General features: G+C 35.8%; 1 long non-coding RNA gene across 2 annotated transcripts in view; it reads left to right on the plus strand.

Annotated features, from left to right (window-relative positions):
* The window catches only part of LOC126380539 (uncharacterized), a 37,699-nt gene that overhangs the window by 7,779 nt on the left and 9,449 nt on the right, over positions 1-20,471 (plus strand). The window contains exons 2-5 of one of the 2 annotated variants that reach the window (XR_007568485.1): positions 197-260; positions 7,059-7,122; positions 7,346-7,407; positions 7,812-7,883. This is a non-coding gene — a long non-coding RNA (uncharacterized LOC126380539). Of the gene's footprint in view, positions 1-196; positions 261-6,563; positions 6,789-7,058; positions 7,123-7,345; positions 7,408-7,811; positions 7,884-20,471 lie in introns of those variants that run through there. The other variant, XR_007568484.1, reaches the window with a different exon arrangement.

Consider the following 20,471-nt stretch of genomic DNA (forward strand, 5'->3'; position numbering starts at 1 on the left):
ATAAGCGCATTACGAACCTTTCCGACGCTTTTGTGCTGGGGTAACGCTATCTCTATTCATGCTGGTACAAATGTGCCACACTCTGTTTGATTGTTCTAAGTCATTGAACATTTAACAACGATACTAAGAAACTTAGTAATTACGTTTTTAACTTTATAGTTAACAAACTAATCATTTACTTTTTAATTGTTCGCAGTATGGCGGTTGACGTTACCTGAGTGAAAATCGTAAAAGGAAGACTGAATAAATGAAGGATCTAGGTAAGGGTGAATATTCCAGCATAAATTTTTCGTGTCCACGTTATATAATACGATAATAAATAAAAATGGGTAAAGGATATTTGATTCATTGATAATAATTGTAACTTAAAATCAAATCAAATATTCTTTATAATTTGGTGGCGGCATTTTAGACCACCAAAATTGAAATTTGACTTAAGTATAAATGTTTTGATTGTACCCTTATATGCTAGTCTTAAGGCGGCAGTAATCAGCTTCACACACGTACAGGTGTTACACGTTAGGGCATGCGTTTCTGCTAATATTTCTGCATATATCTTTTAAACGTTAGTGATGTATCCAGTCAGCGTCATTCTAAGGTACTTTGGGAGTTTACGGCCCGCTAGGCTATTCAAATTGAAAAACATCTTTATTCAATAGGATTATTCATAGTTACCATTTGTATCGCCATTATTTACATAACGAACGACTTATCCGCCTAACTACTGCAAATGGCGAAGATGGAAGGTACGTAAGAGTCTTACATGGATTTGGCTTTAACCTCCTAAGACCGAATGTTCTTTATAAATCCAAACCCCATTGTTTAACTATTGTGTCTGGAAATCTCGGTCTTAAGAGGTTAAAGCATTCTGTTCCTAGTAAGAGCTTGGGTAGTAAGAGCTTGCTTCATCCTCATCAAAGAATTTTGATAGAGAACAAGGGCCAAATTATCAACATACAAAAATTGCTAGAAAGTTCCTTCGTCTAGATGTTGAATAATACAGGGGCAAAGACGCTGCCCTGGGGTAGATCGTTTCTTTAGGAGCTCCAACGATTTGTATCTGCACTGTGACTAACTTGATACCTTTGGTTATGAAGTAACTCACAAAGGATTTTCGCAAAATTGCGGTCTCTAGTCATGTCTGCCATCGTCCAAAGCGGTCGTTGAAGATAGTATGTCTTGTAAGCTGCCGAAAGATCTACAGATACTGCGCCTGTCAACTCATAAGTATGCTGTGTGAGTTTTTGGGTCTGGATGCAACACGGTTTACCGGGCTTGGAACATGCTTGCTCTGGAATTAGTTTAAGCTGTACGAGACTGCAGAGACCAATTAGAAGACAAGCTTGCACGCCTCTCGAATAGCTTGCAAGTTTGGCAAAGAAGAGAAATGAGTCGATAGTACTTAATTTCTTCCAGAGAGGTACAACGATTCTTTACTGTAGTGAGACAGTCACTATACTGACAACTGCAATAACTACGACTTAGCGACGGGGCATACGTTTTACTGGCACCTGTTCTACACCGGAGACCTTAACCGCATTTCAGTTCTTCAATGGCCTTTTTTGTGCTTAGGGGATAATTTACTACGTTTGTTTAGCCCACAATGAAGACGGCCCATTGCATTGCAAAGGCTGCGCGACACCGAGAAGAACACTGTTTTCAGTTTGGGCGGCCAATATTCAATTTAAGTGGCCTATTTTCAATAATGAGTGGTTGTAGGTTTTTAGGGTTCCGTATCCAAAGGGTAAAAAACGGGACCCTATTACTAAGACTCCGCTGTCCGTCCGCCCGTCTGTCGGTCTGGCACTAGGCTGTATCTCATGTACCGTATAACCTAGTCTAAATAGTCAGTTGAAATTTTCACAAATAATGTATTTCTGTTGTCGTTATAACAACAAGTATAAAAAAAGAATAAAATAAATATTTAAGTGGGCCCTCATACAACAAACGTGATTTGTTTTGCTCGCCTTGGCTCGATATTAATAACGGCAACAGATAGACGTTTGAAATATTCACAGATTTAGTTATATATTCACTTTAAAAACAAATAATTAAATTAATATTGATGATACAAAACATAATGATACCAAACACTTCGTGTGCGAGTGCGACTCGTACTTGGCCGGTTTTTAATTTCGGTGGTCAGTTTTCATTTTTGGTGGTTATCTACACTTTATCTTAAATTAAATTGTAATAGTACTGTTAGCGACATCTACTTACTTAGTCTATTTCGCAATGGACTAACTAGATCTCGCAAACAGTACTTATTAAGCTTACATTTGGCATTAAGTGTGATTTAGTGACAGTGTATCGTATAGATTCTATCTTTTTCCATATAGGCAAGCGACTGTCTTGACCAACCCGCGAAGGGAAAACCAGCCCAATACAGGTTACCTATCAAGCATAGTTTTAAAAAAATATCCATGTTTTAAATTATTTCTCCGACTTAATAGATTTATTGCCTTTTTATAAAATTCCTAATGTCCACATATTGTACAATTATGTATATTTCAACCAAAATTACGTGTTGTAAGTAAAGCAAGGTAGATTAATTTGCTTTGGGGAGTAGTTAAGCCCCTGAGGGTTAAAAACTGGGGGTTAAAAAGGCCACATCGGAGCTATGCATCTAAAAAGCAATATTGCAATTTGACATTTGCTTCGATGTAGCATTTTTATCACCCAGGTCAAAGATAAATTATACACTAAATAAATATAGATCTAAAACTGTCAAAAAACATTTTCTTTTTTCTATTTAACCTATTCGTGATTTTTAATCAAGAAAAACATAATAATAAGTCCGACATTTTATCCCGTTTTTTCTATGACGTCGCAGTGCGCTTTTTCATACAAATTCCATAGTAATTTCGTGTTTTGCCGTTTAATAAAAATTAACTGATTTGACTATTTGGAAACTAGCATATTGTCAACCAGAAATCAACACCAAGAGCTCCTCCTCAAACCTAGACTCCGGCTAATGAGGAAAGTTTGCCAATAAGCGTGAAGTAAAGTTTATTTGTATATCAGTATATATGTATAACTAAGCCAATTTATATTATAATTGCTAGAATATATAACCATCACGTTCGTAAAAAAAAACCGGTCTTGTCGTACTAATTACTTAAGTACCTACCTCCGAATTTCTTTTTCAAATTTTAACAGCCTTCCAAACTGAAAAGTCTTATTTCGTACCCATTGCTTCTTTTTCATTTAGTCTTTTCGTTTTCATATTAAGAAATATAATTATGCTTAATTCAATTAGCGGAACCAGAGAGGAGGGAAACCTATAAAAATGTAACCCTCTTCCACTGTACCAACAGGAAATATAGGTAATAACTATTTGAAATGGTCATCTACTTCTACCTACCTATAAGTCCACCCACGAGTATCTTTGTACCTATGCAGTTATATAAGTAGTACGAATACCTATATTAGGTAGTAGGTAGGTATATGTATGTTGTTGAAAGCATTGACGTGTATTGAATTCAGACGCTTAGAATTTGCAGCGTAGTACCTATTTACCTATTTATTTGGGTACAAATAACTTACCAGTTATATTAACGATTTAATGTCCTATTTATTTTGAAGAGTTACAATTTCCTAAACAAACGAGATGTTAGATGTTTTCTCGCAGTGAGTTAAATTACGTCTGTCCAGTTCTATACTCCGCTGGATATCGCCGGTGTCACACTCATAACTGGTTATCGCTAGTGACGTGTGAGTTGCCCGCTGTTTGTCAGATTATTTCACACTTACAGCCAATGTTCACTCTAAAATCACAATACGGTTTTGCCTGGTTTCGTAATATCATAATATCGGGTTTAGGTGCCACAAGACAGCGGATACAAACGATCTACGTTATTCACGTCGAGAGAGCGTTGTCTCGTCATCGATGATACCCACCCACAGCTGCGCTGCTCAACATGACTAAAACTAAAAGAGAGAGTAAATACCGCGAGTGCAGTGAACAAGCCAGCCGCGGCGCCGCGCCGCGTTTGGCCGATAAGGGTCGACACCCGTACCAATGTCAAAGTCACACTAACTAGCTCAAATGAAATAGTATTTCATTCACGTACTTGTTCAACATACGTCCTTATTGATAACAACTGTTGATTGGATTTTGTTTAATCAGTAGTGGCGCTGTAGGTGTGTTTTTATTGTATCTGTCGGTGATATGACGCTCGCTGTAGGTACCTATACCGGCGAAGGTCGTTCAGGAGCACAGTGTTCTCACTTTAGCAGTTAATCGCGAGAGGCACCGGCGTGAGGTCACGAGCCGCAGCGCCAACGGCTATCGCATTAGGATTCTGATAACAAAGGACGAAAAGCGAGTTTAATGATAAAACCGTTGCGGAAGTTTCATCGCGCCTAATGGCGTTCTCATGTTTATGACACTGTCAGCTCGCATAACGTCGACAACATGCAATCGAGAGTTATTCTTCAATAACAATAAAATTTGCATCGTCATTATCAATGCAAAAGTGAATCGGGTGATATTAGCTTCAAAGAAATATATATTCCAGGTACAACGGATACGAGTATTTAGTTAAAGATAGATTAGTAAGTACGAGTACTCAATTTATTTCAGGCGCGAAGCGAATAGAGAATATCTGCACATAATCGGTAGTTATTGGGTTCGGGTTCCTATTTACCGGAGAATAATTTAGCAGTGAAGTAAAGCAAAGCAGTGCCATCTGTCGAGGACGCGGCGTGGCGGCGCGGCGCGGCGGCACGGCGCCTGATGCGCTGCAGTGTATGGAGCAGACGCTGAATGGCGTCGGTTGTAAGTTGGCGAAAAAACAAGTGCCGTTGAACCCGCCACGGCGAATGCACCGGGCCGTTAGCTGTGGCCGAGGTCAGGGAGGCATCAGCGGCGCATTGTGTCGTGTCGTGCGTTCCAGTAAAAATATGCATAGTGTCTCAGCTGACTGCCTCGTGGAAAACGACTACTCAATTTGGTCGGTTAGGTTTCATTTAGTTTTTTACGCCAGCGTAATTTCGCAATCGCTCATTCAGCTAACGCAAAAAAGCAGCCACATTATATTGGCCTTTATGTAGGTACGTCTTTTTGCGACTTGAATTGTTTTGCTGATGATGTTATTTTATAAGTTATTTAGGGTTCTGTAGTGAAATAGAAACCTTTCTTTTATAGTTTCGCAGACAATATTCTTGTCTCCTGTGGATTGTGAAATCATCAACCCAAGTCAATTTTAAATGTATTTTATTCATTCGGTTATGTACTGCAAAGTTCCCGACTACAGTATCCCTTACGGTGAAAACTCTGTTCTTTTACCCTATTATGTTAAATGCATTTAATGTACGTCCCACTATGTCTCCCGTAATCGCTAGTTCATTGAAACGGGTCAATTTACAAAAGTTCGTTTTTAAACTGACTCAATCGAGAATGGAATCCTGGACCTCTGTCTGTACAGCCATTACACCACAGAGGTCGTCGTTATGCTCGTTTTACACTTGCCCACAACCACGAAAGGGGCGTCAATGCGTAATGTAGTCGTTTCAGCTAAAATGCTACAGTAATATTGGATAAAATAAGATATTCAGATAGGTACTCATTTTCTCTCGCGAGAACGCATAAAACTTGGGAGTGCATAATCATATTCGGAAAACAGTCGTCTTAAAAAAATATAAAATAGTTCTTATATTTAAATAAGAATAGAACAGATTTGTTCAACTTCACTGGTGAAAAACTATCCTTTGGTTGGCTAGGACATTGCAGGCACCTCCTTATCCGTACGGTCACGAGCAAGTATTAATATGATACACTTTGGTACCATGTCACATTAACTTTTTTCACAAATTGAACTGTAAGTCTCACTAAATGTCAAATATGTTAGTGCGACAGAGTCCTAAAGTGTGTACATTATATTGCTCATGACTGTACCTAAGATGGGTCCGTGCTTCGAAAGATACGTGGAGTGGTTGGTTAATAGCCTAAACGCCTCCACCAACCCGCAGTGGAACAGCGTGGTAGAGCGTGGGGCGTATATAGGTTATTTATGTGTTATTTAAATCGATAATACACTGTAAATACAATAGGTGTATGACTAAACGGAGGAGAGGAAAATTTACTTCCTAAGCACCCTAATCAAATTGGGATGAATAAGTTCGCAGCGCCAACGGATCACAAATGAAGGCAGCATACGCATGCGCTATACGATCGATTTTTGTATAACACAAGCTTTTCCAATATTTGGCAATGCTTTCGTTAGAAATAAAATTCAACCTTATCTCGTACCTTCAAGGACGACGATCGAGTAAAGAGATTGAAGTCTTAACGCTTTCTTGGGATGAATGAACGGAAAGATTTGTCGTAATAAAAAGTTTTTTGTTGTTTGGTGGTGAAAGATTTTACTTAAGACTTTTCAGTACATTTTGGGAATTATTTGTGTTATGTAGGTAACCTGAGAGGGTCTGGTTTCGCAATTTGCACAGTTCTATCGCTTTAGATTGCTGTGATAATGAAGGAAATTGAGTAGATATGTTGCCAGTGGCGGCACGGCAACGGAGGGTAACTAGAGATAAACTTTTTGTAGACGGAGTCGGCTCACATTTTGGCTTCATTAGTGCGACGACGCGACAGTTACCGGACGCGTATCCCTTGAAATAATTAAGTTACCTTGTGTCGCTTTATTTCACTTTCAATATCGTTTAAATATTTAAAATTAGCCTTAGAAAAGTAGAAGAATATTTGTTCAAATGTTAACTGTTTGCCACATGCGAAAAAATCAAGAAAATCGCCTATTCAGGAGTTCAACCAAAATATTATGAAGGTAGACATATTTCTTAAAAGCATCCTTTATCTTCGAGACGAACACTTATTCGACGAACCTATATACAATTTAGTTTGTTATATTTAAAGTAGGTGCGACCTTGCTACGGTTATTAAGAAATATTTAATTTATAATGAAACTAGGTAGATCGTATTTTGCCGTTAAATAGATGCCTAAGTACTGAGCGTATTTTCTTCACTACTCTTAAACATAATATTTGTATTTGTTATTTTCACGCCATATACTGAGTGTGCGTTTTCTCTTCTCCAGGTAATGGAAGATTCCAGAAGAAAAATATAGAAATGGCCGCCATGTTGAGTCGGGCCACCATTTGGTAAGTTGTAATCAAAATATACCTACCTTGTAATTTTACTTTTTAAATAGTAGCTAGAAAATACTTAGTACCTGCTGAGGCGAATTGTTCAATATTGTACCTATATATTGTTAAATTAATGTGACTTTGTGTCTTGCTGTGCGATCCGTATGTTGAATTTGTGTTAAGTACTAAAGATTTTAGGTTTAGTTCAGATAAAGGAACCTATTCTCTCTTGTTGCAGATGTTTCTATGACGCCTGTAACCGCGGCCGTAGTCCACCCACGACGACATATACTGATACAGGTAATTTTCCACTTTATATATCTACGTAGAATATAATACTTGTTAAGATATATTTAAGTTACTATAAGAGTTTCTTTTGCGTATTTCTGTGCCTACAGCGAATCTTATGCTATTGCGACGTTTAATCTGTCCTTTAATTGTACGCTATTTGTGTCACCTCACATTGCAAATGATTTTGGGTATGCATTTATTTTTGTGTACCCCAATTTTACCCGATTCAAAAAGTTTTTGAATTGTTTGTATAAGAATCATTTTATTTATATAAAATGAATCAAGTCATTATAGAAAACATATGGAATGTTTATTTATCCACGATCGTTTGCAATGAGGGTAAGTAAATTGTTTGTGCTTTAATTAGACTTGTAAAGAGTTTTCTTGAACGGAGGTTTTGATGAATTTGACAGCCTGCGCTAAGGAGGACTCCGCTGAGGCGGTGACGACTTCTCGTGATGGAGCCCTGGGCGCCCCATTTACAGGTAGGGTAACTTCGACTGTCGGGGGGACACCTCCCTCCGTTCACTGCAAGCGAATATCGTACTACCATACATAGGCTGACATACACAATCGTTTTTACCAATTTTGTAAAATATCACAAAAGAAAATCATGAATACAAAAATAATTCTCTAAAACATAACCATACCTATCCGTTACACTGATTGTACATGACATGCCTATGCTTTAAATGTGTTTTTCATCATCATCATTTGCTTTCTCAAGTTTATTTGCACTTTTTTATATTGTTATTTTCATCTTATTAATGTACCTATACTATGCGAAACTATGCAATGCGACTGTATTTAGGTACTGTTATTTCACTAATTTAAGTACTTATTTACGGTTATATAATTACCGATGAAAATGTTGTGTGATTTGTAATACAGGTAATTTCAGAGGTAGAATTTAGTCATTCGTCGGTAGACTTAAAACATCGATCTACTGCAATTTAAACTCAAACCGGATTGATTATAACTATAAAAAAGTCGGTTGTGTAAACAGGTTGCGGTCAATTATATTTTGGAAGCTTTTAAGTGAAGATTTATGAACGCCGTCAATAACGGAGGAAGTGGAGGAACGCAACGTGTCAAACGTAATTTAAAATGGCCTAAAAACCTTCTGCGAAGGGACACACTAATAGTGTTTTCCGTCCTGTTTGTCTAAGGCTTCTTTCACACTAGCGTTTCACACTAGCGACCCGTAATACACTAAACAAATAAAATATAGTTTTTAAATGTAATTTTTAATCTGGCAACCCAACAACAACTCAAATTCATTCTTACTTGCAAACTTTTACTTGGAAGTAACTCAACTATTATTCAGAAAAATCCCCACCAAATGCGTTTGCGTTTATTAAAGGGGATAGTCAGTTTTATATTTATACACTTACTCATAGGTTATAAGTGAACTTAATAGCTAATATTCAATCGTGCTAAACTTCACACAAACATGGATTTTGAAATATAAACTTCATTAAAGCGCTTATATTGAGTTTTAAAATGACCTCTTAAAGTTGCAGACTATTATACTCCGAAGTTAACACTTGCACGATGTACGAGATAACAAGAGTTCATAAAAGCTTCCAAGAGATCCAATTACGACAATGTACTTTAGTTGATTCTAACATTCCAATCAAACGCTTAGCTTAAGTGACAAAAGGAAAACCCTCGCAAAAAAGGTGGGCCATAGAAAAAATATAAAATGAAATAGAAGCTATTCTAAGATTATGAAAAATAATATATGTCTACACTCAGCGGGATCCCCTGTCTGGGAGACATAAGAGTGATGCAGAGAATTAGATCTGGATTTGTTCTACTGAATTATGCTGAAAACAGAATTTGTTCCGTTAAAAAAACGGAAATATAAAGTTTTCTAAACGACCTCCAGCCAGCGGGATACTTACCAAAGTTAAGTCTGCTGAAGTATAGATTGGTATTAACTTTTAGAACTGTAATTATTCTGTTCAACAAAACAAAAAAAATACTTCTGACATCCTTACTTCAGCTACGACTTTTTCTCTCAATGACATTATTTTGTAACTTTTACACTAATCTAATAAAAATTAACCTATTTACGACTATAATTTCACTTAAATTACCTATTCGTACATCTAGTGCTTAAATTAAAAAGTATAGAATTTGAAAGATATTATGTGGGTAGAATATAAAAAAAAAACTATGTATCAGGTACAAATTGAAGCTGTGAGAGAAAAAGTCCGCTGACTGGAGGTTTCATTGCAGCTTGATTGTAGCTGAAGTAAGGATGTCAGAAGTATTTTTTTTTGTTTTGTTGAATAGAATAAATACAGATCTAAAAGTTAATACCAATTTATACTTCATCAGACTTAACTTTGGTAAATATCCCGCTGGCTGGAGGTCGGTTAGAAAACTTGGTATTTCCGTTTTTTTAACGGAACAAATTCTGTTTTCAGCATAATTCAGTAGAACAAATCCAGATCTAATTCTCTGCATCACTCTTATGTCTCCCAGACAGGGGATCCCGCTGAGTGTAGACACATAAAAATAATCCTCATTTTTAATTTTGACTTATTTACGAATTTTAATTATGAATTACGTAATAATAAGGCGTTCGACCACGTTTGTTTATGACGTCACCGTTTTGTATTGTCATGCTAACGCTATTTAAATGAACCGTATTGACGTTTCAAAAAAGTAGTTATCTCATTTGACTGGGTTGTTATCTACCCTATTATACTAGTGGTAGCTTGGTAGATTTGAATGCTTTCACGTCTAGTTTACACGTCATAGAAACCTATGACTTCACAAGTTTCTTTATTGACGTGACTTATTGTAGCTTTGCCGCAGATGGCATTAACTACTTGGCTGGACAAATGGGGAGCGCTGAAAGCTCTCACCCGGTACAACGGACTTCACAAGTCCTAACTATAAACATACGTACAACTGACGTGCCCGTAGAGTGGGCTACTACAAGTCTTGTTTTAGGATATCGAAATACAGAAGCTTTTTTATTTTGCGCTCCTGACGATAGTTAAAAACAATCAAAAAATAATGTTCAGCGAAATCCTTTATTACAAAGTGAGCCTGATGCATCACTTCAATCTTACACTGCTCATTTAAAAAGTAAATGTAAGTAGCACGTTCCATTTTTAAAACATTTTTTATTCTAAGTATAGCATTGAAGTGTCGTTGGCGATAAAACCGTTAACGTTTTCAATTCAGTCCGATATTCACAAACAAACAGAATTTTCAATTCCGGGTAGGTGCTAATGAGACGGGTTTTATACCCTCGCGTCGATTTTCGAGCTTTTGTTTCGTTATGAATTGATAGTACGGGCTCACTGGGTGCTCTCAGTTCTTGTGGCTCTTTATATAGTTCACTTTGATACTCACGGATAATAACGTAACCCTCGTCTGTTATTCCGACTTGACCTTTAAAGACGTTAGGTGGCTTTAGACACGATACCTATTGTAACAAATTTACCAGCAGTTTTTGCTGTCAAATAAACATCAAACTTCTAAAGAACTTTTCTGAAAGGAAATGGGAAGCCTTCCACAGAAAGCTCCGAGGAGTAATATTTTTCTGCTTTCGCAACTACAAACCTAAAAATGTGACTACGTAACTTCCAAAGCTGTTTTGCAATTCGTTTTCGATTCAAATATGTCAGATAAGTATTTTTGTAAGGTATAAGAAATTATTTATTGAAGCTGTAGACGTGTCTACGTCGGATATTGTATCTATTACATATATCGTCGTCTGTTATAATCAGTGTAGTGATGTGCTCAAACAATGGCTGTCAAATAAGTATCATTACAAGTTGCGGGCGATGGCCCTAATAAACCGGCCAGTTCCTCAGCAGCCGTTCCTCCCGTCGAACTATAGTAATTCTGACTCAAATGTGCGCAATACGTATGTGGGTATTGGCCTAGCCAGTAATATTAATTAGCTCGGTGACACTACGTTTCGGCAGAGCATAGGACAGTGAACCGAAACATATTCCGATTCCGACAGATCAATAATGGGGGACTTGCGGATTATTTGCCAGAGGCATATTAGAGGTAGGGAGACTCACGGCTGTTACAAGCTAAGCAAGTGTGCTAAAAGGGAAATTGTGCTTGAAAAATGATTATAAACCTATACGTATTTTTAACAGCCTCTTGATTGGCCTTACTGCTGGAAAATCGTTTAAAACTTTTCTCACATACTTGCAAGGATAAAATATCGTTTCCAAAAGGAGCTACCCCTTGATTCCGTTAGTTGTTCTTGTATCGGTAATTCATTAACGGGTCATTTGTGTCAGTGGTGCGCGAACACGTTGCCCACGGCCGTGTGTCGGCCCCCGTAGGCCCATAATTAAATCTTCGGCCAGAACACCCACAGGTCGTTGACCCCGCGCGAGTCGCGCCGGGATAAATTCAATTACTCAATTATTGTAACACGCCGTCCACTGCACTCAAAATTCACGCTACACCGTGCCATCATGGCTTTTAGTGATATATTTTTAATGGGAAAATTCGAGCCAGTCATACAGCGGCACCGGTGTGGTGATACCTTTAATGTTAATTACCTATCTTGTGTGTGATCAATTATGATGTGGTGCTGTCGATGCAATAACCGCGACTCGCGTTTCATATAAATACTTAAAGTAAAAGAGAAACCAGCTAGGCTTCCAGACACGTACAATTAAAGGCTTCGTTACATGACGTTTTCTTATCTTATCAATTTAGATTATAGAAATATAGTAAAAATAATGATTCAAATTATTAGTTGGGGGCTTGTGAAGTTGTGATACTTATTGTTAATACATAGAAGTCAATTTAAATTGTAATAATTGTAATAATTAGAAATGTTTTAATTATTCGTAATTTTAATTTTAAGTGACAAATTATTTAATAAATTGTATTTACATTCATTAATAAAAAAATAAGTTATATTACTACTATTCATTTAAATTACCTTATGTTAATAACACATTTCAAACGTTTCGGTCGCACTGCTATGACCGCCCGTAGTCATGAGATGAAAGTAGGTAATGAATTAATAAGGTAGGTAATTTCATTTTTACTTTATTACATTGCAACCACGTAAAGACCCGTTTAATGATGTATAGTAGTAAAACGCCGTAGTGTGTTAAAACTAATGATTCATTTGTCTAAGTACAACACACAGATTGTTATTAGAGATACGCGGAATATTCGATTGGTATTCGGCGCCAAAACTGAATATCCGGTATTCGGTTTTGGGTGTTGCCTCGAATATTATTAATTATAATAAAAGTAACTTGAAACCTTTAAAAACGAGAGTGAATAGACATATACTAGATAAGCGTGTACTACCTTAGGCCACATCTTCATGTACCATCAGGTGAGATTGTGGTCAAAAGCTAACCTATTTTTTTATGAAAAAAAAAAAAGGAAAGTCCGGGATGTATGAATAAATGGAAGTGGTTATTTTAGTTACTTCCTCAAATAGTTTCAGCAAAACTACGCACTCTTTTAAAAGTTACTATAGACGTAGTTCGAAACCGAATAATTCGGCCGAATATGATTTATTTTTATTTTTTTTGGGTAATAATAAACCGAGCCACAGAATTATTATTTTTTCTAATTACATAACGAAGCAACGGGATACCGTTATAGATACTTTACAACACCACCTAAACATTCCAAAGAAAGCATCAAGTAAAGAACGTCAATTAACAAGTCCCAGTGATTAATACATCTCCACTTAATTTACTAACTCAGGCGTGAATTTTGCAACTTATTAATTTATGTTCCTCGAAAAAACTACTGTTACAATTTATGTTACAAATATAGACGCTAAAAAATAAATGTTATGATGAGTATTTCGTTACATGAAAGTGAAAACCAGGTAAGCGTCTTTTTCAACAAACACTAGTTTCGATGTAGGTCAAAGTTTGTGGTTTCAATTTTTTCAAGAAAAAGAATTCGATGTCTTGATGAAAACAATAACATCAGAATGTGATTTTACAAAATGGCGCTTATGTGGTATTCACTATAAAGCAGCGATTTAAAGTGGGTTACTTTGTACATAATTACGAGTATACTTATAGCGGATAGTAAAGTGTTTCTTAGATGCGCATTGATGATGGCTGAATTAGTAATTCAGAGTAGATATCTGTTTAAATAGCACCCAATAATTTTGTCAAAAATGTTTTATGCAGAAAATCGTATAGCCTATCTTAAAAAATATTCGGTTCGGTAATAGCTTAACCGAATAATATTCGATATTCGGTTAAATCACTATTCGGCACATCTCTACAGAGTATCTGTCTTATTTTACGTTTTGTTGTGACAACGAATGCAGATAAAACTTGTTTCCAACAAATTTGTTAAAGCGTAGAATAATCTGCAATACTTATTGCTGATGATTGCAAATACCATTTCTAGTTCCAATTTCCAAACGTACAAATAAGTGAGGGCTGAGTTAATTTTGTGGCAAAATGTATTGATACAATTTTCCGCGAATTCGCTTCGGGAATTCGGGAACTTTGTTTGTTCACCTGTTGCGTAGGTTGTGGAAAATGTGTAGGAGAACAAACAATGCAGGGCGGGAGGACCTCGGCGCCCCGCCGATGCAATTCCCGCGCAGACTCGGCCCAGGGTATTTAACAGCCACCCCCTGTGGAACCTTTACAGTGCGAGTTTGCCCCCGGTAGAAACAGGCCGCTCGTCCTAACCTCCCTACGTGCGTTACTCTATTAGTCTAGATACCCCTTCTAGAATTGTTAAAAATTTTAAAAAAGTTCAATTGAATGTCTATAAATGTTTACTTTCCGGGGAAAAAAGTTATTTTTTTAAGCCTGCTGAAATGTTCCCCCCTTTTATAAGTAATTAACTAATAAAAAGATCTCGTAAATAACGTTACCAGTAGAAAAATGGGTTTCCGGTTTCGTAAGTATGTATAATTAATTGTATTTATTGATGTGTAAAACTATTTTTTTTTTACATTTTCGCCATCGTTCTTTTTTTTCATATTTCATGAAACCCATTTAGATTAAAAAATACTTATCCAATTTCATTATTTCTTGCTTGCGAGGTTTAATTTTAATTACGTATATTTTTATTTTATGATTATATTACTCTGCGAGTTTGTGGCTGTTTAATTGTTTTGTGGCTTATTTGCATTTGAAACAGACTTACAATCGCGTCATAATTGGTGCGAGTGGCAGAGGGTTGTATATTTGGAGGTATTAATATTCCTCTGGTACCTTGTCATAGGGATAAAATTAATTAGTCGCGATCACACAGCCGTAGGCGAGCAGCGAGCTCCACACACATACCAACTGCACATCGTCGTTGTGAAATTTATCGAAATATATTTATTCAATAAATATAAAAAAAGTCAAATAATAGATTTTGATTGCGCTTGAAATTAGTACACTTGGATATAATATATTTTATTTGTACCTAATCAAAAATATCTGTGTGATACATTTGTTTGCTTACTGTAATGGACTTCCACATCGGAGATTTTTCTAACAGTGTACAAGTTCATCATTAAGGAAATGAGAGTTTTTACAAAACATGAAACGCGCAGTTTTATTCGACCTTTAACTAATTTTTCTTTTTTATCCAACGACATTTCCTTTGACAACTGGAGTCCTCGTTTTCATTTCTATGAAGATACATAATTAAATTTAGTCGGAAAGTCGTCGCATATAATAGGTACGCTAAGTTAAAGAAGTATTTCTAAAAAGTACACATTATCCCCTTTGACTACCCGAAATGACGCAATGAACAGATTTTATTAAATTCCCTCCTCTTTATTCCTTCCTTCTATGTAACTGAGAATATACTTAAAATAAATTTATTTAAGTCGGTAGTAGCGTAGGTGAAGCGTGCAAAGAAAGAACCAAACCCTATTTCATTTTATTTTGTTCAACTGCGTTTCGGGTTTCGGTTTGGGTAAGATAGGGTTTCGTTGCTCGTCATAATTATAGAAGGGGGCAACTCTGGCCTACCTATCTGTTTTAAAAACAATTGCCAAAGTCTGACCTAGTGATTTTCGATGGAATTTGGGAAACATAAGTTGTTCTGTCTTTAACACGAAAACCCCAGTCAGCTGTTAACATTTTCCTTTTAACATAACATAACATCACGCCTGTATTCTCAAAAGGGTAGGCGTATAGTATGTACATATTATTATGTGTATATTTATTTATTTATTTATTTTTCTTTATTTGGGATAACAACAGCATAATTTATTTTAGGTACAATCAGTAGATTACAGTTATTTGCCAACAAAGTTATCCACTTAAAAAACAAACATGAATGAGAGCAGCAGCGTTACAGTTACAACATGTTTTGATGCTTATACAAGAGAACGTCTTATTTAATGTTAATAGAATTATACATATAATACCAATATATACGGAATGTATATATATATTAATAACAGAATTTATATAGTTGTGAATAGATATTATGATACAATCATATATATTATGGTATAACGATAAACGTACATGTATATAATAGGTTGATTATAGTGTATACTTACACTCTCCCCTCCCAGCTATGTTTAAATCCCACGTAACTGTAACTCATTGTAACCATGGGATTCATTTACGTGTATTCACAGCTTTTACGAGTCAAATCAAGTCAATAAAAAAAAACACTATAGCTGAACATTTCGCGAACGGATCCCTGAATCGAAAAATGATTTTTACATGCTCACTTCACATCATATAAATAACGAAAAAATGCTGTATTGCAATTTTTGTAAATAACGTCATACAGAAAAAAAAATAATCATGATTTTTTTTCGGAAATACCGCATAAACGTGGAAACTGTAATATCAAATTTCGTAAGTATTATAAAATATTTTAATAATTCGAAACCTTGTTTGTATATAGAAATACCGGATAAACGTGAAAAGCGAACCTAATAATAAGTATCAAGTTTCACGTTAATAAATAATTTGCTAATAAATCGATATCTTACTACCCATATTGGCCTTTATTTACTCTGCGTTCAAAATGTCGAATGATGGTTTTTTTAAACGGATTTCTAATCCGACATTAACATGCTTTTCCAGTTTTTCTCCGAATCACACTTCCACAATCGGAATTTTCGCACCTCACCCGATTTTAGGATAAACTAGTTTTGACAGGGCCAATCCAGTTCTTAGTCTATACGCAATAGGAATAACCAGTATTGTCAAGCAAACCTGTCAAGTTTTGCTTCGTCTCAAGATTAATACAATAAACTAAGTTAGCTTAGGTATATTATCGTAAGCATCAGTTTGTGTGCACATACTTATTTACTCGAAGCAATTAGCTCTGCCTATGTCCAAAAGCTCTTTAATCTAGGCTTCGATGCGAAATCGAGATCTACGTAGGTATCGCAACTAAAGCTAAATACATACAGTGGCTTTACCTAGAGAGTTCTGGAAAATAGGAGCCAATTATTTTAAAAAAATATAAATAAAAATTCAAACTCGAATATCACAGAACGGGCTCGGTACTGTGTTTGTATGCTTTCCGCTTAATGGGTATAAGGCAAAGCTCGTTTAGCCTGTGCTAAGAAAATCGTTTCCACTGTTTATTCCTTTAACTTTGGCTCACCTAGGTATTTTATTCTAAGAGATTTGTCTTTAATTTAGTTGTTCTCTGCGAATTTCTATTTTAAGGCAAAAACTACAAGTCAGTTTAGTATTTTTTTTACCAAACTCACTCGTTATTAAACCGCTCTCAAACCTCAATTTAATAATATTAATAGAACTCGGAAACATGAAAAATATGTACTTCAACTAATTTATTTAGTATACTACTTATATTTACTAAAAATATCATTTAAAATTACACGGACAAAGATGATACGTTATAAAAAATACAAGTTGTAAGACGGTGAATGGAATAAATGCCATAGTCGCACAATAAATCTCGATTATCAAGTATTTTTTCTTTAACACGGTGCTATTTTAAAAATAAATTTAATTTCATACTTGATATTTGTGATAACAAGCATTTCATAAATTTGGTAAATTTAACTTGCATTATTTTATAATTTCATACTGACCTAATTTTGATGCGCTCGATGTCCTCTGCTAGTTTATATTTTCATAAATTATTAGGTTCAATTCAGAACTACTTAGTTCTGCATTCAAATTTTGATATGTTTACGTGGGAAACACGACAACAATAAAATATTTAGTTCTGAATTCAAATTTTGATATGTTTACGCGGGAAACACAACAACAATAAAATATTTAGTTCTGAATTCAAATTCTGGTGATTCAGATACACGATAAATTAGTAGCTAATAATCGGTTCGCTGGTAGCTCGTGTTGCTCTAGCTAATAATTGATAAACATGAGAATTAACATTTGTATTCAGCAATGCGATAATTGCTGAAGGAAATTAATAAAAATACAGATTTCTAAATCAATTAATATGTAGGTACTTATTACTAAAATACCACGATTTCTTGTGATTGCGAATAGAAAAAAATGCATTTAAAGACTGACACTTTGGATGGGGTACTTACCTATGCCCGTTTTCACCAACAATCCCTTAAATTTACCTATGTTCTTACGGTCACCTATGTTCCTATGGTCACTTAAATTAAGGGTCCCGATTGTTCACTACCTAACCAGCCCTTAAGTAACCTCTTTTTATTAGATTTCTCTCTATACCGATTCTTTCCTTATTCTTCTAAACTTTGGCGTCAAAAATAAGTGATATGTCATTTTTCATGCGATGGTACCACACCTTAGTAACCGTTCTAACGAGACAAACTATTACATGAATTAATATATGTACGTAGGTAAATTACGTCATTACGGTTTTCATTTCTGATTTAACAAAAAAATAATTGTGGTTTTGAAACCAATGGGATATTTCGGTTATAAATCATTCTCTCGAAGTTTGCCTTGAAAAGCTTTTTCATGTAAGCCAATGCGAGGTATTTTGGTTAACTGTTTTATTTAGATGATTATGTTTGTTCATAGTATATTAACAAGCCTACCACAACCTTATTTTAATAAGTTGTGATGTTTAAAACAAAATATTTATATCGATAGTTGAAAAAGCCTCTAAAAAGCAATTCTGCAATTCTAAATTTAATTTGTTTGACATAACACGAATTCTTTTATGTGCGCAATTTTACGAGTATCCTTAGAAAATTGACGATATCAGGAATTCTTTTTTATTAATCATGACAACGATTTGCATTGTGGGTCTTAGTAGAAATAATAAAATAAGGTGATTTACCAGAGGAGTTACTTTTCCCTACTCGTTATGATATACGCGAATCCTTAGTTCACGTGATCACGTTCTTCGTACGCATAGCTCATTTAAACGCATAGAAACTTTTTTCGCCAGAACTAAGCTACTCGTAAGCTAAGAAAATCTTACGATATTACGATATTTTTACTAATACCTCACGCGATATGTTACTGACTTGGTGTTCGCTGAGGACACGGAATAGGGTGGTTGAGGATATCTATCCAATAAATAGGTATGTGTCCTGTCCACCTTTTTGTTCGCGCTCTTTACTCCAAGCACGCCTCCAAGACGGCCTCCGTGGTCCAGTGGTTGAGCGTTAAGCCGTTGGTCCCGGTTTCTACTTACTGATGTAAGTAAGTAGTCGTTACCTGAGTCATGTCAGGGGCATTAGGCGGCTTAATAATAACCCTGACACCAGGGTTGATGAGGTTGGTACTCCACCTCACAACCCACACGATATAAGAAGAAGACGCCAAGCAGTATCCAATAAAAATAAAATAATACTCAAATTCATTGCATATTTGCAACGACAAATAAGGCGACTGGAGTTCGATATTGTTATACTGTGTCTAATTTAGATAAGTAAGGGTCCGACCTCCCCGAACCAGGGTCCCGTAAATTCAAGAGAAAAAGCTAAGAGCCACTTTCTGACTGTATCCTACCTATACACCTTTTTCGTCAAAGTAACTTACTCGTACCTACATTTCTCTGTTAACATCAGTTACAAAGGTCAGGCTTTAACCCTTTGTCTTTATTATTTCTCTTTTTGTCTATTATTCATTTTCGACCCAACTCGTAATTAAAATATTAGAATCCTCGTGGAAATGAGGGTACGAAATAATGAACAATTATGTCTTTTTGTGTTTAATTTTAGTACTTACATAATTATTAGAATATGTTAAAATTGAGAATTATGTAGAGCTGCCGCTTCTGACAAACACATCTTTATGAAAGGCTTCGTGAATTAAATTTAAGAAGTGTTAGCCAGAAGCGGCACTAATAGGTAGGTTTTTATTAGGGTAGGGCGTACTTTAAGGGCCCTGTCTCACTAGGGCATCATGTTGACACCACGGTTTCGCCACCAACAAAATGTATGCAGTTGTATAAAGGGTACATCACCTGGTGGTGCAAGCAGTTTGAATCCCGAATAATTTCCCGCTGGTGGTGTAGCCGTGGTGTCCTAGTGAGATACGGTCCTAAGGTTGTATCTTTGCATGTATTTAACTATATATCTTGGAGGCAGCATCGACGATGCTCTTTACCGCGTGAAAGACATGGGTAGTGAGATGTCCTGGACATCACAAATTCTCACTACCTTGTCTTTCATGTGGATCGAGCATATTTCAACTGGCGACGACAAGACACCGACAGGCCGCGCCCGCAGACCAACTACGATATTATTATATTTCTGTACGATTTATTGTATTTTTCTATGTCTTTATTATATTTTTGTAGAATTTATAATTATTGTACTTTTAATACGTAGAATGCATATCGGATCTTCAGACGTTTCGAGGTGTAAATCGTATAAGTTATTTTTGGATAGGGCGATTGAATCGAGGGAAGATTATAGACATAATAAATGAAAATACAATATACCTATTATCTATACTCATTCTTATAATTATCTATTTCGGAGTCACAATGTCAGCAACTGTGCGCAAATCTGGAAAACCATGTAAAACTACCTACGTAATGTAACTAGGTATTCAATAAAAAAACAGCAATCCCCGTACTGAGTCTAGTGACCAATTCAACATAATAAACATACGCAGAACGGAAATGTTCAATAATCATGACCTTCCTAGCGTTATCCCGTTTTTCACATGGTTTGCATA

The sequence above is a fragment of the Pectinophora gossypiella genome, chromosome Z (genome assembly GCF_024362695.1).
Source record: "Pectinophora gossypiella chromosome Z, ilPecGoss1.1, whole genome shotgun sequence".
Classification (NCBI taxonomy): domain Eukaryota; kingdom Metazoa; phylum Arthropoda; class Insecta; order Lepidoptera; family Gelechiidae; genus Pectinophora; species Pectinophora gossypiella.